The 25,074-nt window shown below is 31.0% G+C and overlaps 1 protein-coding gene across 6 annotated transcripts in view; it reads left to right on the forward strand.

Annotated features, from left to right (window-relative positions):
- Positions 1-25,074, forward strand: part of LOC148275169 (uncharacterized) — a 166,059-nt gene that overhangs the window by 117,817 nt on the left and 23,168 nt on the right. The window lies entirely within an intron of this gene.

The raw sequence follows: 25,074 nt of genomic DNA on the forward strand, positions 1-25,074 counted from the left end.
GTAGTTGCGTGCGATATTCAGTTATGTGGTCGAATTTGCGAAGATCAAAGATATATCGTATGCAAACATTCTGCAATCGCTCTAACTTATCAAGTAATTCAGAGTTAGCATCCGGATAACATACATCCGCATAGTCAGGGAGTGGAAGAAGTAAGCTCTAAACTAATGTTTGCTTAACATTAATAGGCAAGAAATTGTGTAATCTTTTAAGTGAGTGCAAACTGCTATAAAGTTTACGACTAACTTGGTTAACCTGGTCGTGCCACCCTAAATGCTTATGAATGATAATACCTAAGTTTTTGACTGAAGTCATGAATAAAATATCTGTACCATCTATTTTGAAAAGAGGAAGTGTGGAAAAATTCACTTTTGAATACATTTTTTACTACCAACAAGTACAATTTGGATTTTTGTTATATTATAAAGTTAAATGTAATTACGCGGAGTACCCTCTTGACAGAGCCCGCATTACAAAGAGATCTTAAGAGGTTCAATGAAGTTTGACAAAATACTCTCAATTCGTAATGTATTTTCTATTTCAATTTCTTAGATTTTCACGGCTGTTTAGAAGCAAACTGAGTTTTTTCTGACTAAAAATCTTTTTTTTTCCATGAGATCGTTACCCGGAGTTTTTTTTTAACCGTGACATTTTTTGTTTATACAATACCGGAGAGAATTCAAGATCAGTCCAATACGCAGTCAGTGGAGTGAAAATTCACATCTTGTTTTTGTTTATTGCGAAAATGCGGTGCATAAAAAATACATACATTTATTTATGTAGTTTATTTTTTAAACATATTTATTTATAATCAATCACATTGGTATTAAAAGAAGTAGAACTGTTACATTGGTATTAAAAAAAGTTGGAACTTTATAAATAAATCTCGATTTTACCGGTGATCAGCGGGAATCCAACTCGGGATTTCTTGCATGAAAGACAAATGTTTTTATCACTACACTACGAGACGGACAAAAAATAATCAAATTCTGAAAATTGAGAATTTTTAAATCTAAAACATAGCTCCGGAAAATTACCTTAGACAGCGTCAGCATAGACTGTTTCACATTCCAATATACAGGATCAACCTGCCAATGGTTATGCCTGTTGGAAGGGCTATCTCCATGTTGAACAATATTACTTTGGACATTGACATTTTTCACGTCTCTGAGGGAGTTTCTCGTTACAAGATTCTCTTACTTTTTCAACATATTATTCTCTGTATATTATGTATACTTTTGTGTTTTTTATATTTTTTTATTTATACCTAATTTTACCTAATCATTTTTATTTTTTCTATATGTATGAAGTAAGATATTCCATTTTGTAATGTACATATATATGAATAAGTAAAATTGAAATAATCATCATGATCAATATTACACTTTTTGCGCCCAGCGGTGCAAAGGACACTGCTTTGACAAATCAAATGCAGCGTGGTTTGATCATCTGATACCCGCAGGTAAGGTGATCAGTTATGCACTTCAGGTGCCAGTCTAGAAACAATGAAAAATTGCTGTTGAAACAACAACTCTTCTATCAATTATTTACGTCCACCCTGCCAGGAGTCGAACCCAAGACCTCAAGAATGAAAGGCGAAGACGCCAATCAGGACTAGGAGGTAGACTTTTTTCTACTCGATTTTATTTATCAGGATTTTTACCTGAGAGTAGCCATCGAGTCGAAAACACTTCTTCAGGGTTCTGGTTCTATTTCGAAATAATTCCCTTTCCGCACCTAATGGTGCATAGGGCACTGCATTGGTACACCGTTAGCGTTATTGTTTATGCATTAAAAATCGCACCTTATTATTGGCCCTATTATTTTTGAGGTATCGTATTCAAAGCCTTGAATTTGCCTCGAAGTTTGTGGGCGATACTTTTGGCGCGCAAAAAAATATAATTTTAATAATTATAATTTCAAGATTATAGAATTATTGTTTTGTGCTGATTATTGCTACGTAGGTTGTAATATGAACTACAAGGAAGTAATCTATCACTGAATATCAAGGGCAAATCTTACTCCATAACATTACGTTCATATTTTTTGCGCAACATCAGAATCCGATAAAATAAAATCTCGCAATCGAGAATGACACTCAAATTAAAATTATTTTAGGACGGCAAAACGCTTTTTTTAATGAGATATATTTGCCCTCGTGATTTATGAAAATAAAGTACTACAACGGATATGAAGAACATTTTATAGAACGAATATAGAAGTTTAGGCATCACATGGCTTATCACCTGTCATTGGCTGGTTAAAGCGGCAACTTCACACACTTTAACATTCGTTCTGTCTATAATTGAACATATATGTTCCTTCAATTCGTCTCTAAAAATTTGGACCAAGTGAAAATATTGTTTCGAAATCCATCGCTTCCAAGAAGTATGTAGGTATTAAAATTGAAAAATATTTTCAGGCGTTGCCTAGTATGAAGATGAAACAATTTTATCGGACGAATCTCATTCGTATCAATAAAAGTCTTAGATTTTAACTTCACACACATCAACAGACGAAAGGTAACCTTTTTTTTTTAAATTTCAAATTAATAAGGGTCTATGAAATACTGTCGAGTAAAAAAAATTTTTTTACTACTATTAGAAGCATAAAAAATATTTTTAAATTGATAATTTTGTAGGGGCTAATACGACATATTTCATGTTCATTATAAAACTTTTTTTATTTTTACTACATAAGACATATTTTTTTATAATTTCTTTTTTAAAGTTATATACGAAAACATTTCAATTTTGAAAATACAATAAATCCATTTTATATATTTTTATCGGTATTCGTAGTATGTGATATTTCCCTATTGAAGGAATAAGGATGTTCAAATATAAGTAGAATGGTGAATGTTACACAGTGTGTAAAGTGGCCACTTAAATCAGCCAATGGCCGGACATAAGCCCTGTAGATGCCTAGACCAATATATTCCGTTCTCTAAAATGTTCTTAATACCTATTGTAATGTGTGAATACTAACAGCTCCCTAGGGGGTTGAATCAAGTTCTTGTCTACAAAAATTTGGACAAACTCAAAATATTGTTTAAAAAATATTAATTCAAAAGACGTTTTTCGTCTAAATGGAAAAAATCAGTTTCATGTAAAAGGGAAAATAAAAAAAATGATCGAATTCCGTTTAAAGTTGTTAACTTGTTTTTTTTACTGATTATTAATATTTCTGTCAGGAACTGAACTTAAAACCTTGATCATGGTGAGCGAACGCGCTAACCGCCACACTACGAGGCGGACATTTCTCCATTCGATTTTCCCTGTTTAAGAATTTTTATTATTAATTAATATGTTATACATCATACATATTTGTAAGTTGTCTCGACGTTTTTATGTTAAAAATTAAAATGCTTTGTTTTATATGGTAGAATTGGCTCTGCACTTATAAGCCATTTTACTGGAATAACATTTATTATTATTATTATTATTATTATTATTAAGCGTGAGTGGCCATCGAGTCGAAAACACTCGTCGAGAATTCTGGTTCTATTTTGTACTACACAAAAATGTATGCCTTATTTACTTGGACACGGACAACCTTAAATATTTACCTGATTGTTACGTGTGTCTAGTCTACATTTATAATCATGTGTAAATAAAATATATTTAAATATGTAAACCAGGGCAATTTGCCATTGCGACAAAAACATATAATTACATAAAGTATTGTACATTACACAATATTTTTATATTAGAATCACTGCATGCAATATTTATTTAAAGGTACAACATTTTGTCACTTTATGAATCTTAATTTTTGATGAGCGTTTAAACTGATACGGAAAAAACCGTTATTTGTAGATAAAATCGAAGATGTTTTTTTACTACAAAGTAAAATAAAGTTTTGTGTATGAAAAATAGAATGCGTTTGGATTTTTTTTTTCTAAACATGTTCAAATTCATAGGTGCGAAGGTTTTCACGATCACCAATAGGGGGTTATCAATATGTTTCTTTTTTGGGTGTTACCGTGACGTTTCTTTTTCTACAAAACAAACACTTTACCCTGAAGATGGTTCCTGCAACGGTAGCCGAAACGTCGGAACAAATCCAGCACACACGGTATCACTTAAAAAATAAATATATTGATTAAAATATTACAACAGAGATGAAGAACATTTTAGTGAAGGTAATATAGAAGTCTAGGCATCTACAGTGCTTACGACCTGTCATTGGCCTGAAAATTTAAGTGGCCACATTACACACTGTGTAACATTTACCATTCTGCCCACATTGGAACATATATGCACGACACTCTCCGATTCCGCGTTTACATTCCTTAGCCAACAAATTTACTTGTGTTATAGACATTTTTAATACGACAATTATCCATTTTAAAAGTTCTTAAATGCACTGTTTGAGTAATAAAACTTTCTTTTTTTATACATTTTTTCTCTGTTTTTGATGTGTATTATTATTTATTATTATCTTTTTCTGAAATCAATGTATCAAATATTTTTGTGTACCAGATATTATGTTATTATCTTATATATGCTTACTGTAAACTAATTTTTATTATTTGTTTTTAACAATAATTTGTTAATACCATTTTTTTTATTCGTATAAGTATATGTAAATGTATATATTTTTTTGTTTAAACTCTTTACAAGTTATTTACAATTTGCTTTTTAATTCAATTACTTTTCTTGTATCCATATTTTTTTTCTTTCTTATTTACTAGGTATGTAAAGTTTCACTTTTTATTTTACATAGCAGTATGCTTTTTATTGTTTCTACATGTATACAAAAAAGCTTTGTTTATCTTTTAAATTTTTACCTACTATGTTAGTACTTACCTGTATATTTTTTGTAAATGCCCCTTGGGCGTATTGTAAAATTAAATAAATTAATTAATTAAAAATAGATATTCCTTCAAATCTTTTATCTGTTGATGTTTGTGAATTTTGTGAACATATTGATGTTCAATTACAGGTTACCGACGAAGATACTTAGAATTTCCACACAAATATACCTACACATTTTCGTACATAAATATGTACCTATGAAGATAGCGTTTTTAATCGCGGCCCTGGGTACCTACGGCCCGCTGTGTTGCTGGAAACTGGAGCTAACTTCATGATTGATTGTCGTTGTGGTTTTTGTCCATATGAGCGACTCTATTAGCCAGTGGCGTATTATTACTCTAAGGTTGTACCACATTATGCGATAAAATGAATTCAAAACTTGTATTTGGCCCCATTTTCTCGGTAATACTTCCGTTTTATTTTCTCTTTATGAGGTCAGCGCGGACTCATCCTTGATGCATAGAAAATATTTTGGAATCTCTCCAAAACTTCAACTTTGCATATCATTAACGTATGTACCATGTACACGTAAAGTATGCAGATGTCACCAACAATACTCTTCAAGGAAGAGACATAACATTTTCCTGATCCCAGCGTTGTAGTTCCGTAGATTTTATAGATAATATATTTTTTTTCACATAGCTATTAATTTTAATATAAATTTAATTGGCATATCAACTGCAGCATATCTTAATAATCAGTATAAAAATAATAATAATACAAATGTTTCATATTTTTGCCCCGCAGAACAAATATATTTTTAAATGTTAATTTACAAATCTTACGAATTACCATTGACTTGTTGTGCAATATTCACCATTCTGCACAATGTTTGAGATTTCTCCACATCGAGGAAATTCAGCCCTACGGGAAATGGTGTATGAAAAATGTATTCTTACGCGCGGTAAAAATTGAAGCATTAAATTGTACGCCGAAGTTTCTTGAAAATGTATTCAAAAATAATAAATACGAACGAAGTCACTAGTTCTTCCAAATACACCAGTGATTTGTAAGAGAGTTGTAATGGATTTTTGATATACGGTAAATTAACTGACCAATCAGCAGAACTCATCGAGAAGAAGGGGAAGAGAATTTGAAACGTCACACTTGGAGTAATTTAATAAATACAAAACTACCATACATAAAAAATATTGGCTTAGTTTAATAGTGTATAACAAATAAAAAAATATAAAAAAAACATTGAATTTTTACATTTGAATTTCAAATCTCCACAATAACTTGATAGTGTAAAATCACGCATACTTTAACTCTACACGGAAATCACAGGCATTAGGCAAAATGGTGAATACTACGCAGTTAGTTAAGTCATCACTTGAACCATTTTATGTATCTTTTAGACTCTTTTATAGTAAGTAGGTACTAGGTATAACATATGAAATTACAATAATATATTTGATTGACTGTTCATTCTGTTGAAAATTCAATCCAAGTCCCTGGGTATTAACTCTTAATTAAATATTCTAATGCACAATATGTAATCGAGTCTGTCTCCAGAGGCTTAATGGAAACGTCACATCCATAATATCATATTCGAACAGCTATCTCAACGCCGCCATTTTGCATAGAACGCGTTCAATTTGACGAGCTTCATAGAACAAGAGTTAAACGTTTGGGAAAATCTATGGAGTGAGAAGCGCGCCAAGTTGCAGCGTTAGCGCGGGAAACGAACCAATCTGGGAAACAGTGACACCCAGCGGCTCGGAATGGAACCAATTAAGGTCACGTGGTACAGAGACAAGCCCGCGCCGAATTGCTTTTCCAAACGAAAGAGGAGTGTAGATAAATGAAAATTTGATTAAAATGGCGCCCTTTTCCACTCAGTGATCAAGGTTTCCATATTTAAAAAAATGTGTAAAGGCTTCAAAGACGTTTTGCACAGGGAAGGACACATTTAATTTTCACGCATCAGAGAGTATCTATCTAATATCTAAAGGCTCTTATTTATCTTGATCAGAACATAAAGTAAGTTTTTGTACCCTTTTAATTTTGTTTTACTATAAATTTTTCATGTTTATTTAATCATGTTCAGACTAGTCTGAACGTCTAGACGTTACCTTCATTTATTTAAAATCAAAATAACTACTACCTCAAAGACATATAATTAAGAATAGTCCAGAAGGAGCGTAGAATCATATTTGAATACATCGGACTGGGTCCAACAATTCCCCCACTTAGATACACTTTCGCCGCGCGCATACTTGAAGTCAACGCGTAATATTGCCAGATCGCGAAGAATATAACCATAACACAAATGTTAGGTAAAAAAAAAACAATCAGTTAATTTAAAAAAAACTGTATTGTGCACTCGGAAACATTGATTGACACAACAGAGTAGGTAAAGGGTCATTTAATAAGAGTAATTGAATAAATGAACTTTGAACTTAAAAAATAAAACAATTTTTTTTTACATAAAACGGATATTTTTGTATCATGTTAAATAATATTTGATGTTTTAAAGATAATGTCGGTCAAATGTCCACCACGGCGTTGTTAAATCCGAGGTAAAATTTTCATTATTTCTCTTATTATATGAGCAAAGTAGGGTAAAAAAATTTACTACCCTGGCAACACTAACGAAATTTCCATTTTGTTTCTTCGACAATCTGACAGATGGAAAAATAATTCAATTTTTAAGTAATGCATTTGTGACATACACATTCATTTGCTAATTACACATGAAATGTGATTGCCTCCTGTTTCTTTAAGATCCTAGCAGTATTTCTAAACTTTAAAAGGATACAACACGGCATGGTTAAATTCGAATCAGGAGTTGCATACTGAGCAACGTCTACAAAGAAACTAATGGGTCAAAACGCAAACCTACTCATTTATGAGAAGTTTGGTCGCCTTCTGTTTGATGTGCGTATGCGGTTTTTGGAGTATTCTTAATTCTATTCTCAAAGATACTCAAACGACGAAATCACAAACCTGAGACTTTACCTGTTTTTGGTGGTATACAGTATAAAGAAAAAAATGTGTAAATAAAAGTCGTACTTTTTAATTAACAGTTCAATGTACGATCTACGAGTATATTTAAAATAGTAAACGTCGATAAACGTATGGAAATATGTATTAATTTATATATTATTTCACTTCTTTACTGCGTATTATTCGTTCATTATTATTAAATTTTTTTTTTAAATCTTTCGTCAACATGAAAAAAAACTGTACGGCGACGTTACTGTTCAAAAATCAGTAAAGTGTGGAATTTCTTTACTTTCTTACCGGGTAGTGTGACCTTTTGAATAAATAACCAACCATTTGTCTGTGAAATATGGGGGTTCAAACGGAGACAATTACCCCCAACAAAGTAAATTTATGTTTAGTAAACCCAAGAATAAGAAAACAAGATAAATAAATAGAATCGTCCTATTTGAAACCGAATATTAATAATATAATTAAGTCATTAGTATTCAAGTAATTGGAGTTAATCTATAAAATTAATGCAAACATATTTTTTATGCTATCTGTTATAAATTAATATGAACGGAGATATATAAGCTATTTGAGCCTTTTTTATAATTACAGAAAAATAATTCTACTAAAAAATAGTAAAGCTAGGAAAGGAACATAAATATTTAGTCCGAAGTTTACTTTTCCTCTTTTAATTTCCTATGTAATTACTTAATTCATTTTTAAAATGTTTACTTTTTAAACATATGCATGATACCTGCATTTTTAAGGCTCACTACATTTTTTTACAAAATTATTAAATATATTTCCTACAACAGCAAGAGAAACAGCATTGAAAAAGTATCTTTATAAATAATACTTTAATTTATCAGAAACAATACATTAATCAATAAAATTTAATCGTTATAACTCCCTTGGGAGTGGAATCTAGCATTTTCTACAAACATTTGGGCATACTCCGAATACAGTATAACTCTGTTTATCCGAATTCCGGCCATCTGGATCGCTAAATATCCAGCTCGTTATATGGAAATAAAAAATAATGAAGATGTTTTTAATTTTAATTTAATTGCATAATTAACTTTGCTGGACATGTTTATAAGTTTTTAATGTGATTCCAATTCGCCTTTTAAGTTGAAAAGCAATAAAAAACAACACTTATCCATCCGGACAGTCGATCTCGTGGGGTAATGGTCAGCGCGTTTGCCTACCATGCAAGAGGTCTCTTGGTTTGATTCCCGACATGGTTGATATGAAATATTTATTTAAAAAGGTGTTTTCACAATCAAATATTTCGTAGTCCCCTGGACTGGCACCTGAAGCGTAAGACTGATCATCTTACCTTCATGTAACAAAAACGATTAAGATACGCTGCGATTGGTGCACAAATGCAGTGCCCTATGCATTATTAGGTGAAGAAAGGGAATGATGGTGATGATAATGAATCCGGATAGTTGGAGTTTTACTGTATTTTTAAAAATCAATATTGTTGATTCCTCTTCTAGCTGCTGCGGACATCCTTATCAATCATTTGAACACATCCAGTCGTCTTGTCCCTTCCCCCCTCCTTATAATTACCGGATGGAGTTACTCGCTACTACTCATGGCCCTGTTATAGGTTCTGTAGGATACACAGATCTGGTGGCTTCCAAAAAGAATTTCAAAGCTTTAAAAAAGTTTTGTAATCATTTCGGCGAATTGACCCTGTCCAATCAATTTCATCCCAGTCAGTGAAGAATTCACTCCCCTCTTTTCTCAATACAATGAAGTGCACAGTATGTACTTCTGGATTACCTTATTTCAGCACAACGATGCTAAGGCTACCAGATTACTGAGAGCTCCTTCGAGCAGGTTTTCTCGTTCAGCAACGAGCAACTTTTCCGTGTATGTGGGCACCGAAAGCAGACTTATGTCCTCAGATGCGGTGGGCGGAATGTGGTGGACAAGCTGTATTTTTTTTATGTATATGTTTTAATGTAGTTTACAGTAACTAATATTTTGTGAGACAAAGTCCATTAGGCATTAACAAATAAAGAGAAGAAGGTATTCCTTTTGTAAGTGGTCACCTGTTTCCTGAAAACACCGCTTCTATTATATACAGGAATCAATCAAACAAAAAATGTAAAGTACCGTTTATGGCGTTTGTTGTCCAATGGCATTTCGGCATCCACTTTAATCTAATTGCCTCAAGTCATTAAATATTAAGCCGCATATGTCTAAGCTGCGAACAGAATCGATATTTTCCGACCTTTCTGTTACGAACGCTATTCTTTGAATTACTGAGCGACATTTTGCTGACCCGGTTCTATTTTAATACTTCTCGACGTGTTCTTCCGATATGTTTTAACGGTATTGACGGGTAGCTTCTATATAGTAGCTACCAGCACCAGGGCCCCGATTACAATGGGAAGTTTACATTTATCTTCAAGTTTATCTACAAAGTAAAATCTGTACCGTAAAGTTGAAAGGCTGGAAGTCACATTTTTTGCAAAATTAAATTATGAATGTCATTTTGTTCATATATAGCTTGTTTTAAAACACCAGTAGTACAGTAATAATACGCATACTTTCAACAAAATTTAACGGTTTGCTGGTATTACAGCAGTGGATACCGAATAAATAACACAATTTTTATAACTAACTACCTTTGACGCACCGAGGGATTTTGAACAAGATTAAGTCTTATTGTCATAATCAACCATACTTAACAATTATGTCATTTCTTTTACCGTTAATTTTATTATTTTACTTTGCTTTTTTTCACATACTGTTTACATTCAATTACTATTTTTTGCCAATCATATCATGTCATTAAATTTATATTTACCACGTAATTTAATGTTTTTGCTCAAAGATAGTTTTATAAATACATTGCTTTTCATTCAATATTCTACATTAGTTTTTATACTAAAGTCCGAGGGGGGATTAGGGCACGGGCCAGGTTAGAACAAAAACATTGAAGTTCCGTATTTATTTGAAAGTCCATATTTTGAATGATTTTTTAAAAATATTCTTATCTAAGGCCTATAAATCCACAAAAACCGCGACAAATTGTGTTTTTACTCCGAGAGATACATTTGAAACAGTTTTACAATTTCAAACAGCTCGCTCTTCTGAACAATTTACCAAATGTGACTTCTTGCATTTCAGCTTTAAGGTACAGAAATTAAGTTTTTCGTATGAAAAGCAAAATATGCATACAATATTTTCTTCTCAACATGATCAATTATAGGTTACCGACGAAGATACCTTAAATATTCATGCAAATATATTCATTTTCGTAAACAAATATCGGTTATTCTTTAGAGGCAGTCGAAAATACTTCAGTTAACTTCTCATTGTAATCGGGGCCCAGTGATGCCATCGTTCGTATTAGCATTAGCATATTATTTGAACAATTAATTTATTGTAATAATACCAACTGCTAAAAGAAAATACCGTGTATTTTTTTTAAAATCAGATGAAACTTTGATTTTAGAAAAATGCTTTATTTACGAAACATAAAGCAAATTTTAAAAGTTAATAAAATATATTTATCGAATATTGATTGAATGGATTGGTGATGTTTTTTTAATATTTCAATAATAATTCAAATATAAAAATACCAAGTAAAAAAAAATATATTAAGTTCAGCTGAATTACATTAATTCAATTTGTCAGTAGGTGCTTATAACTATAATGGAGAAATTAGTTAATCAATTAGTTTTGTCGTTTAACTTTTTTTTTTCCCTAAATATTTTTTTTTTTCAGCATAAAAGTAGCCTGATCGATTGCCGGTCTTCCAACTATCGCTATGAAAGAAAAACGACGATCCTTTAGTCCTTAGTCTATAGCGACGTGGCAACGTTATTATGCTTTAGAATTATATTTTTTACTAATAAATCTCCCGAGAGTACGACATTTATTCGAGATGAAAAATACTTTGTGACACTTATCAGATCTCCGGCAATTCTAAATCACGCCAATCAGTCGCCCCGTTGCGAAGTGAAAGAATATTTAATTTTTAAACTAAGAATTGTTGGATGAAAAGTAGCCTAGTTCGCTTCTCAGGTCTCCAGTTATTCTTATGCAAAACATCGAATCGATCGGTCGCTTCGTTGCGACGCGAAGGAAACACAACAGACGAACACACTTCCACATTTATAATAATATGGATATACAAGAAAAGAAAAATTAAAAACAAAATGATCTAAATTAAAACTTAATAAAAAAAACACTTCCCAAAAGCTATGTTTTCAGCATACATTCTTGTGCCTGATATGTTTTTTATTTGGAGGTTTATTTAGTAAAACTTTTAATTTTAGAATTTGAACAACGTGAATGATTTACTGTTTTATACTTAAAAACAGTATTTCATAAATTCTGAAAAGTTTTAGAAAATGCTGAAAGATCTTTCAAAATCCTTAAACAGGACTCCCACAAAGACTTATAAAATCAAACAAATATGTTTTTTTTTATAATCTTATAAATATTCAACATATATATCGAATATTGTTAAACAATGATACGGATACAATCAAATAAATTGGTAAAAAAAAATGTTTTGTAGGTTTGGGTAGAAAAAAATATGATACTTCTTTTATTTTATTAATAAATACACTAGTAAGTAGTCATGTTTGATTACTATTTTTTACTGCATATAAAAATGTCTGCCTTAACAATTTGCACCTAGTTAGGTATTATATAGAAGGTTGATAATAGGATTTGTTATGTCAATAAACTATTCCGAAATTCCCGAAAACGGGTCTTAAGGAAGAAAAAAAAAATCCTGAACGATTCTGAAAAAATCTGAAGAACTGAAGGTATTCATAACTTTAGGAATTTATAATAATAACTAGCTGACCCGACAAACGTTGTCCTGCCCGAACGTCGGCTTATCTCGGAAAAATACTTTTCATTGATAAGTAGGTACCTAGATACTGTGATTAATACCCGTATGCAGAGACAAACCTTAAGGTGAGGTAAGTACACTCTGTTGTCTTGACCTTCGGGTTACTCTCTGTATGTGAGATTAGAATGTACTTTCCTCACCTTAAGTTTTATCTCTGCATACGGGTATTAATTCCTAAAATAAAAATTAACAATACTAAAAAGATATTGAATTTAAGTAGGTACTTGTTTATGGTTGAATTCCAAAACATGAAATAAATATTTTTTTAAATGTGGCATTCTTTTTCCAAACGTCAAGCTCCGGTCGTCTAACCAACAGAGGGGTGTGCTTATTTATGTAAGAATACGATTTTTTTATTTTTTTATTAAATTTTATATTATTTTAGTATTACCGAATATCCAGTAAAATGAAATAAATGGGTGGAAATTATAAAGAATTTAAGGAAAGAATCTGATTGAAATCCGCAAAAAACAAATGCTGTTTGTAAACATTCAAAAATGTATTTTTTATACACCAAAAAACAACATCTTTGCATTTTTTTGCAAATGCATTCTCCTCGAATGCAATTCTGGTAGATCGACTAATAAAACATTTATGCTTTTAACTTCTTTTTTACATATTCAATTTAAGATTTTAATATCTACGAACACGCACAGCGCAAAGATCTATATTCTCTGAAAACCGCTCGTAAATCAGTTAAACCGTTCAGGAGGAGAACGATGACATCACACGTACAGAGGAATTATATATATAAATATAGTATGCTAATTAATTTTATATATAACTGGCTATAATTGTCCTCATCAGTAGCTTCACTACCTGGGAACTAGACCTAAGGTCCCAATAGAATAAGCAGCCTACATCTTGCAGTGATGAACTGGCCATGTTTGAACTAAACATTTTACAATGTTAAGTCGTAGGGTTGTAATGCATTTTGAATACACCATATGGAACTTTGTAGAAACCATGAATATTTAAAACTCTTTTAAATACGACATAATCAATCAGACACCTTGGAATCGTTTTACGTCTATTTCCCGACCTTCAGCAAGCGTCTTTAAGGATGCTTTGCCATACCGTTTTCTTATTTAAAAACATTTGTTATGAAATGCCACCAACTTTTCAAATGAACAATAACATACTTCGCGACCTCACGAGTATAGGTGCACTTTTCATAATTGTATCTTATTTTTGAATGTGCATCGAAAATGGCAGTGGGCGGGCCATGTGGCGAGACAAAGGTGGGGCCCCAAAATACTAAATTCGAGTCCCTACGAAAATTAAAGGAAGGTGGGAAGACCACAGAGGAGATTGCTATCGTAGGACATGGGTGAGAACAGAGTGCCCAGGACATAGAGACATGGAAAATGCTGGAAGATTGATATATCAAGACTTCAAAGAAACAGACTGATAAGAATAAGACCCAACCCAGCGTTCCACGCTTCAAATAACAAACACTTCAATTGTCTAATGTAAACTGTTGCATACAATCAAAAAATGGTTTTAACTCTTTTGTAATTCTCAAAATAACGTATTTTGGCATTTTAAGTCAAACAAAAGAAAAAATTACGTCTCAATGTTGTAAATACCCTATTATACCTTAAGGTGAGGAAAGTACATTCTATTGTCTTCACCTTCGGGTTATTCTCCGCATTTGAAATTAGAATGTACTTTCCTCACCTTAAGTTTTGTCTCTGCATACGGGTATTAGTACTAAGCGAATCTATGCTTTTGCAAAACATCTACATGTTTATTGGCCCGCTTATTGCTATAAGTTATATCCTAGACCGATCGATAAAAAAACTGGTTTGTCAAGATTTGCACTTAACTTTTTTTTATCTCCATTTGTCATACTACGACTATTTAAAAAAAAATCTAAAATTACATGTTGTTATTTGCCACACAATTTCAGTTAAACGCTTTTTAAACTGTGTTATTATATGACCGTGACATAATATTTTATTATTTTTGAAGTTAGTGGTAATGAGGTAAAATGAGTACCTGCATTACATACTGATCGTAACTGCATACAAGTTACTTCTCACGTCTTAGTAATCTTCAGTAACCACATACTTAAACGTTGCTTTGACCTTAGCTTGAAGTATACTTTAAACGGAATACGTAAAAGCCTCCATGGGTGTCCGATAACGATACATTAAAAATTTCAAATTCATCTATTGTATTTAATGAAATTCAATAGATTGTATCAAATATTTACAAGCGTACCTTCAAGTTGCTCCCTTTGCCACATCACTACACAATGAAACAAACTGCCCGGGTTTTTAAAAAAAAAATCATTTGATCCAGTTTACAATTATTATATTATCTCTAACACTTTTTCTTATTTAAATCCACGATACTTTTAGCGTGTGTTAGATTGGGTTAAGAGTAAACGCGGTCTCCATTTTCTTCATACAACCATGATTTTTTACACACTATAGGTATTTACACATTGGCGTGTCCCTATTTTTTTCGTTTTTGATTAATTGTTTATTATGGGAACTAGAACCATCCAAAAACCCTTAAAAGGGTCCAGTTTTATCTGCCGTCTTCTAATGTATGGTATGCAGACAATTTCATTTTATTTAAAAAAAAAAAATTCGTTTACTTTTAAGGTACTGAAAACGGGACAAAATCAAAATTAGTCCGATGTGAAGTAGTTTTTTTCGCACAGTATCGGGGAGGCATTTGCGAGAGAGTGACAGAACAACAATGTTCAAATGCTCGTTTGTCAAATTTCTTAGCCACTGCCTATCCTCTTAATAAACGGATTCTTGGTCTATAAATTGAAGCCATAATAAACTCAAACGATAGCGTTTAAATGACGTAATAATTGGATATGTACGCATACATAAAAACTTTGTCGATTAACAAAACATATAAAACATACATACATCAAAGACCCTTACTTAAATTCCTTCTTTCCTGAAAAATCTTGAGTATTTTTAATATTTCTGTGATAAATTTCCTATGATTTTTTACACCATTGAAACTAGTGGGTAAATTTTAATATATTTTTAACGCATTTTGCAAGATTTTAATATATTTTTAACGCATTTTGTGTGCAAAGAGCCCAATTAATTTGGTAATCAGTACGACGCGAAATGGACAACAGGTACGACCATAATACTAGTTCGTTGATAATGTTTTCTTTAGAATGAATTCACAGTACGGGTACTGATATCAGAATAAAATATACTTACATCCATAATATGATTAGAGTTTGAGATTGGTCAACTGAATCTGGCTGCAAGCCAACTCCTGCCGTGTGAGAAGGTCCATTTCCTCTATGTCTATTTATATAATTCTCTATTATTTTTTTCATTTCTGTCTCCGATAATTCAACGAGGAACAACATATTTCAGACATTTTCTTTTAAATTATAAATTGAATTGATTTGACAACTGATTGAAATTAAAATAAATACATAAAAACAATATATACAAATAAAAATGCAATTATAATAAATACGTGTGAAAAATAAAAATAGCCACTAAACATTTACGTCGAAAATTAACAATTAACAAACAATTTAAAATATATTATGTATTTCAGTAGTTAAAAAATAAGTATTGTACGAGTAGAATTACATTGCTCTCATGTGTTGTTTCGAGGTGCCTCTTTCCTAAGTAGCGCCTGCTGACGTCTCTTAACTTAAGCATTTTCGTTTTCATTTTAGAATCTCAGCTACGCCATAAATGTATGTTTAGACATGGAGTTGAAACAAAGTGGTGAAGAAAATTAGACTTGCTTAAAGAAGACATTTGAAAATGAACCAAAAAAAATACGATACATAATTACACTGAAGTTGCATCTTAGATTGATACAATATTGCATTGCCTTTTAAAAAGAGATAGCATATCACGATATGCATTCGAACATTTCATTCATTCCATGAATTTTGTGAAGACCTGAAACCTTTATTAATGTTGGTGAGATTATTTTTTGACATTTGTAGTGACAGTAGTAGGGTAATCGAGTTGTTGAAAAATGGGAAACGATTGGGCGTCTATATTCCAACTAGATTCATTCATAACTCTACAGATCAGTAATCAAATTCGTATAAATCATAATAATAGTTTGCAGACGATTACTATGTAGCATATAATTTGAGCGGGTGGTTGTTTTATACATTATTTTATTTCATTTCCGCCAAATATATAGGTACACTAATAAAAAAATACCAAACCATATTGGATCGTAAATCGTAACCACATAATTATTTAGTGGGGCATCCGAACGGATTTTCCTTATAGTAATAAGACACATAATATATAGTTTTTTATCTACTTCCGTTAGGTACAGTTTTATATAATTAATAATGTTTTACTTAGAATTAATAACCTCATATTGTCAAAAATGTAAAATAATAAAAATATTTACATTTAACCAACAAAATACATTGCGGTATACTTTCCCCAACAAAAAGAAATGTTTACATGTATTTTATATTATTTTTTAAATATTTAGATAATTCTGTTATAACAAAAATATGACATTTACTTTATTAATTTTTTAAAATTAATTCTGCTTTTTTACACTTTAAATGTATTTTTTTTAAATAATTTGTTTCTAATAATATTTGTGAATTTTTTATTACCTTCTACTCACTTTGCCTATGGGTCAAGTGATTGGCCGTTGTGATATGAAAGTATATTTGAAGCCAAAAACTATTAGCTATCTACCTACCTATCTCTTAAAAATAAAAAGTTCATAATTAAAAGTAAATCATACAACTACTTGAATTTTTAAACAAATAAAATAAAATAAATAAACACCGTACTAAGAAATCTATAAAATCTATTATTAAATAACGATATTAGTAGATTTTAGTGAATTTTTAATGCTGTCGAAATACGATCGAGTGTGTGGTTTGATTAATGCAGAGAACGAGGAAGACCGAGAAAAACGTGGCATGACCAAATCCAACAAATGCTAGATGGACATGTCAAAAATCTGAATAATCGGCTTGCGTCCACGGAGAAAGGAATAGTTGTTAAGCGACATGTAGCAACTTTACAGAAGAGCCAATTTAAGTTTTTTTTTAACTCATATTTTTTTTTTATAAATACGCATTATTTTGGCGTGATTCCTACATAGTTTAAATGCAAATTTAAAACAAAAGATTCCTTTTTATTTTTTTAAAAAGCCTTTATAGGATTTTTTGTAAAGTTACTACAAGTTGCTTGGTTACTTTTTCCTTTCCACAGTCGAGAAGTTTTAATATAGAGGAAGCGGGGTCTGCATACAAAAACAGTAATATGGCGTTCTATCACCTTTGCCTGCTCCTACGTGGAAACTGCGTGATTGTTGTTTATTTGTTTGTGATACTATTTTTTTTAAATTTAGTTTTCATTGCAGTTTTAAATAACAACCATATAATAAGATCCCTAAGATGATTTTAAAAGAAAATGTTGACAAAGCTTTTAAGAAAGAAAAAAATAAATTAAATGGTTAATGTGTAACAAAGCTTTATGTTGATTATTATTTAATGTCATCTATTTTAATTGTTTTAAATAAATTTTGTGTGAAAATTAGTTATGCTTTTAGTTCTTAATAATAATTCCTCTAATTTCTCTAACTTTTTTCTTTGTAAAGGAAAAATAAGAAACCTGCTGACAAGACATTTTTCCTTTTATATTTTCTGTTCATGTTTTTACCTTCTTTAATAAAAAAATTAAAAAATAAATTGAATTAAGGGGTAAATGATTTAAGGGGTAAAAATCAAGGAAGTAAAAATTACGAAAACGCCTATTTAATTTTAAAAACATACATTTAAGTTTTTTTTCCTTGATCATTTCTACTCGCGGCGTTATAGGTAGGAATATTAAAAAAAATTCAACCGTTCGTTATTTCCAAAAAATAAAGAAATTGGTATCTCAAGTAATAAATAAAAGCATTTTTTCAAGAAAATCAATTAATCTTCATGCGTATTCCGAATTAATTGCCATTTCATGCTCTTCTTTATTCGGATACACTACATCATAACACAGCCTTTGAATTCAGTTGAATAACCTCAGTTGAGTATGATATATTTACATGTTTAGATATTCTGGTTTAATTTTGCCTGAGCATTTCGTTATTCAGGGTAATTAAAGTTCCCATGATTCGCGACTCACGTCGTTAAGAGTTCCAAACAACGCGGAAGGTAGTTATTTTTATCCCTTTTCGTTCACAAAAGAACAAAAGGTAATTATAATACTCTTATCGGAAGGAAGTAATCTCCCCACTAGTAAAGTAGCATGTAACTTGCGTATTCCCGGCACAAGATCATGAATAGATCTTTACAAATATGTATGTAAAACTTTTACGACGCTGTAAACTATTCATACAAAAATCTGGTTTAACGTCATGTCCGTTAAATGAAACGGCATTATTGCGTTTAAATTGAGAACGTAAGTTTTCTGACAGTTCTTTTTAACTCTAATTATGTCAATGATAATTCGTGAAAAAAAAACTGCTTTTTTAGTCCGTAATTCAGTTTTTTTCTTGTTGTTTTATCTCAAACTCTAAATAGCATATTATGGGTTCGGTCATGTGGAGCGAATGAATGATGAAAGAACGGCTAAAAAGATTTATAATGCGAATGTGTCTGGTTATAGAAGTCGAGGAAGGCCGAGAAAGACATGGCATGATCAAGTACAACAAATTCTTGAAAGTGGTCATGTGAAAAATCGGAATAATCGACGTGCGTGCATGAGAAGATGTATGAATATGAAGGAAGCAAAGGAAGTGTGCCAGGACAGAGTGGTGTGGCGTTCTATCTTCTCTGCCTACCCCCCCGGGGAAATGGCGTGATGGTTAGTTAGTTAGTTAGTTATCAACCATTGGTTTTAGTTTATATTAATGTTCTAAACAGTGGCAGCTGAAGGGGTTAAAAATGGGGCGGTCGTTTTTTTACTCAATAGATATATGTGTATTTCACAATAATTTTCACGTATTTTTTTTCGTAAAAATACATTAATATATCTATATCTATATAGATTTTTAGATCTACAATATGTTGCACAAATTTACAAAATACCTAACATGGCGAGTGGACTTTATCTTGGCTCATAGAGTTTCTTAAAAATGTCTTAATTCGCTTTAGCGTCGAAAAATATCTTTCACTGTCAACTGTCACCATCGTTATTCCACAAATAAAAATTACTAGTACATTAAACTTTTAAAACACAAATTACTAAAAATGTACAGGACTTCAATTTTACTATTCAATATGAGTTTAGTGTATACGAAACTGGACCCAAAACAACAATATATTATAATAATGTTTCTTCACCAAGTTTTTTCAAATTTCAATCTTGTAAAAAGGGAAGAGAAAATATAAACTTCTGTTAATCCTTTCCATTAAGAATTCGTCCTTTTTAAGTTTAGGTATGTAAAATACATAGGAATTTATTTATCATCATATCTCTTCCAGTCTAGACCAATGTCAATATGATATTATTGTCATCAATCTTATTCCTATATTCCTTGTCTCATATTGTTCTCGCTACTGGGACAATACCCGCGTTCGAATTAATTTTGGGCGAAATGTTCCGATGTTCATGTACGCACGAGACGTTTCATCCCTTTCTTTCTCATGAGTAAATCTAGAGATAAGACATCAACTTTAGGGCAGTTACAGAAATAATCCGCGCATTCAACGTAACATGAATACTTGACGGCGCACGTGCTTTATAGTATTTTAGATAACATCTATAAAAACATGAAGATTAATAGGTCCTTATATATTTGAATGAATGATTTAAAAAAAAATCTTATTAAACTGAATTGCATTTTATTACATACTTTCTTTAGAATGTATTTTAAGTAAATTATTGTAATGGGTGGCAAATTTTGGGGGGTCTTGGACCCAATGGATCCAATGGACATAAGGGAAAACCGCCACTGGTTTTAAAGATGATCCAATTAGTAAAATGAAATAAGATAATAATTGTTTCGTAAATACTAATGTATTATTATACTTGTTATTGAGTATTTGTTATTAGTGGAAGGATCCATATGATACGTATGCATCATTCTTTGAAGATGCTCCCAGAATAAATAAAAATATAAAGTCTCTTAATCTGACTTATATTGCAACAGAGAGGAAAACTTTAAGAGAATAGAAAGTAGAAGTCTAATAACTCCCTCGGGGGTGAAATCTACCCAAAATATTGTCTTTAAACGTTTGGTTTTAACATTATTGTAACAACAAAAACAACAAATAACCGATAAGCCATTTTCCTGTAGGAATAGGAAGAGAATGTTGAACGCCACACCATTATATCTTTACATTTAGACCCCGCTTCCTCTGAATTCGTATATCTTCTCATGCACGCATTGCTAATGTTTTAGTATCCCGACTTTTGACATGGCGAACTTCACGTATTTGTAATTATAAAGTTCCTAATTTAATAAATAAAATCATTTTTTTCTATTCATCAAAGCCAAAATGTTCGACAGAAGAAAGAAAATGAAAATTTTCGTCATCCTTTTTCTTTTATTAACTCTTAAAAGGCTGTGCTAAAAAATCCCCCTGCAAACTGTGCTGTAACGTCGTATTATATTTAGCAAATAACGAGATATTTTAAAATACAGGTACTTAAAACCAATAAATTATCACGTATTTATATTGTGTAATAATACATATTCCAAAATTATTAAAAATAATTATATTATTTAGACCTCTAATCGCAAATTACGACTTTGTTGTGAAAAAAAAAAGAGACCTGTATTAAGTCTTATAATAATATACATATAAATGTAGACTCGTGTGATGTGTGATATCATAGCCACAGAAGGGTTAATATAGCATTATTTTTTAGGTAAACATATCATTAATTTGTACAGTTATTTTTGCCCGTTTTTATGTTTTACTGTTTTGGCTTATGTTAAAAATACTTACAGAAGCATAAATGTTATATATTAATATGATCAGGTGAGCAAAATATGGGTTACTTTTTCCCGCATAAAACCACAGACACGTCAATAAAATAATTATGTATAACTGTTGTTTGTATCAAGTTAAGCACGCGCTTCTCATACAAGAAGCTAACTGTCAGTTAACTGTAATCATTACTATAAATCAGCGTGGTATTATTATGAAACTAACCGTACTAATGATGCGACTTTTTAGCGAAATCAATACTCGGTCACAAGTTTGAAATCTTTGCATGAATTTGGCTGTTTTTGTATTTTAGAAATCATACAGCCATTACAAACAGAAATGGAGTTGAAATAATACTTAGGTAACAAAAATACGACCATTTAAATATTAATACATTTTGTTTGGCAAGAAACTGAAAGTTTTGCAAGAAAAAGAAAAGAAAAGAGTGAAAGGAGAATAGGTATATACTGCCCTCATAAGCAAAAAGACAGCTATTTGCAAAAGTTGTATTTTGAGACATGACACTTTTTAGTCACTTAATCTTTTATCAACTTAATGCCAATTTTTATGATGTGTAAATACATTTTTTTAAATCGCGTGTGCAGAATTACAAACCAATATTTCATTGAAGCACTAAGGATAAGTCAAGCAAGCGAAAAAGTGCTGTATAGCAGAATACTTGTAAGGATCTATAGATGGGCAATGTCTTTTCTATGCAACCGATATGCTTCTGCAAAAAATAAATAAACGTATTTGCAAAAGTGTAAACATGCAAAAAATCTTTAAAAGTGCCATTATTACAATCAAAATTAAAAATACAGTATGTCAATTGTTTCTCAGCATAAAACCTGTACGTGCTATATCTACACTGTTTTTTTGCTTATATCTCTAGATCACGGGTTTCCAACCAGCGAGGCGCTCCCTACTCGGGGGGCGTAGAGTGAGTGAGTGACCCACAGGGGGTGCGACGGCTCCAAAAATAAACTGCATTTTAAACATTATGCCATTTATCCTTCTGTCAGTGAAGAAGCACTGCGTGCCCTTTTGTCATTCTCTACTACCTATCTTTGTGAACATGGTTTTTCAACTCTGTTGGAAATAAAAACAAAACAAAGAAATAGATCATATGTTGCAAATGATCTCCGCTGTGCACCGAGCACTATTAAGACTAGGATTCACCAATTGCTAATCAAGTGTAGCCCCAGTGCTCTTACTAATTATAATTATTAACTTTCGTGTGGCTTATTTATCAGTTATTTTTTCATTAAAAATAAACACCATTATTTTTTTAATCGTTCGAGTCATTTACTTCAAAGGAAGCGCGCATGCTAAAATGTTGGGACTGCTAATCTAGATGTTGTGCTATTTTTTATTTTTTAAATTTTATTTATTTGGAAGTTCAACTAGGATACATAACATTTTTAAGTAAGCATTGCAAACATTATTAAACATATCCTTAATTATAGAACTCCACCATATTTTATAAATTATATAAAATAAGTGTGTTAAATAAATTAAGGTAATAATAAAGATTAAGTTTAGTGAAAGATAACAATAAAGATTGAGTTAATAAAATAAAATTGAGTTAAACATGAGACACTACTTACTTTATTATTTTTTTTTTTAAAGAAAAGAGAAAATAAAAACATATAAGATGTAATAAAATAAAGTAAAATTAATTTACTTACACAAAAATAAAGATTAGGCATTTGATTTAAGACACAAAGTAATATTTTATAAAAAATCATTTGCTCTATCATGTAAAATGTCAATGTTAACTTTTTAAATTATTTTACACGTGATCTCAGACGCCTACAGGGAACGTACAATCACACATTTTCAACGCAAAACACTGAATCAACATTATTGTGAATTATATTATACAAGTACATCATATCTATAATTTGTCTCCTAGTTTCTAACTTTTCAATTTTAAAATACTCCAAGCGCTCTTCATAACATTGAAGTATTCTGCCCATGTTAAACTTAAATGACAAAGAACGAAGGATTTTTTTCTGTACAGTATTAATTATATTTTTATAAATCACATAATGAGGTGACAAAACAATACTTCCGAATTCCAACTTGCTACGACAAGAGAATTATAGAAACAAATTATTGATTATTAAAATATTAAAAATACTTTAAAAAACATTATACCGGTTTTCTTACGGAAATATTTTTTTTACTGTCTTTTGCTTTATATCAAATGCTTTAAAACTTCTTATGGAACATTACTTCATATTTATTACCCTACAATTCGTTTTGTGTTTTTTGTCGAAAAGCTTCCTTTTTGCTTATGAGGTTAATATACATGTTAATTTAATAATATTTTGCAGGTACAACATTTTTTTATCTAGTGGATTCCTTGGTAAATTATCAAAAATATTTATGTCTTTCGGATTGTGCTTGTGAACCTTATTATTCTACTTACACGTGCGAGAGAGGGGTTTTTAATATCCTGTATTCGAGGAAAAGTACTCAACTCATCGTTGAGTAGATTCAGATTTCAGATTTCAGAGTTGATCTTCAGATGTTAGGATTACGTAGTCGTACATGTAAGTTAATGTTGCTAATGAGTGACGTATCAAGATAATAATAAAGGATTTTGTATTGCCAGGTGAGGTCTATTATATAATTTCCATTTCAAGACTGCGCATTTTGAAAAAAGTTAGCGATCTCTATAGCTGTGTAAGTTAAGACTCTCCCGAGTGTTCTTAATTATGTTCCTAATAATTTTGTAAGTTTCAATTCAGATTTATCTCTGTATGTTATTTGGGTATCTGTTTATTTCAATTGCGTCTTTCATTATTCATGCACTGTAGTTTCTAGGCAATGAAGATGACTGTTGCAACGATAGACTAACTTTAATAAAGACGATACATATTATTGACCGTAAAAGTCTACGCACCTATTTTAATAATACACTTTTTATCTAATTTATTTATTTATTTGACACTTAATATATCTACATATACAATATACATATACACATATAAGGGCGGGCATATTGCTTTAAGGCAAATTCTTCCTACCTACCCAAACCGTTCAGTTTGAGAAAATTATAAATACATGGTCATATTAAATCTTACAATTTTATACAAAAATTAAAAACAAAGATTAACAAAATAAAAATATATTTTTTAAAATTAACACTATACTATGAAGAGAGGAGAGGGGATGGGAAGGAAAGAAAAAGGATAAAGGAACAATTTAACTATTTAGATAGTGACATTTCAATCTTGACTTAAATGTAAATAAAGAAGTGGCGTCTCTAACATTAGTGGGTAGATTATTCCACAGTCGAGCGGCTACTACTGTGAAAGAGGAGGCAAGAAAATTAGAGCGAAGACAAGGTATTAAAAGGGTTCTCTCGTTGCTAGAACGAAGAGATAGTCCGTGTTGTGAAAGAGGTCTAATGTGTTTTGTATAAAATATGTTTGTTACGTATGTATTAAATTATGCACTTTTTGGGAAATTTATTTAATAATATGTATTCTGAAAACGACTGTAAAACAAAAAATTAAGTCTCGCCGCGTGGGACATGAAAATCTCTAAA

The sequence above is a fragment of the Micrasema longulum genome, unplaced genomic scaffold (genome assembly GCF_059751315.1).
Source record: "Micrasema longulum isolate JH-2025_06_02 unplaced genomic scaffold, ASM5975131v1 h1tg001496l, whole genome shotgun sequence".
In the NCBI taxonomy this organism is placed as follows: Eukaryota; Metazoa; Arthropoda; class Insecta; order Trichoptera; family Brachycentridae; genus Micrasema; species Micrasema longulum.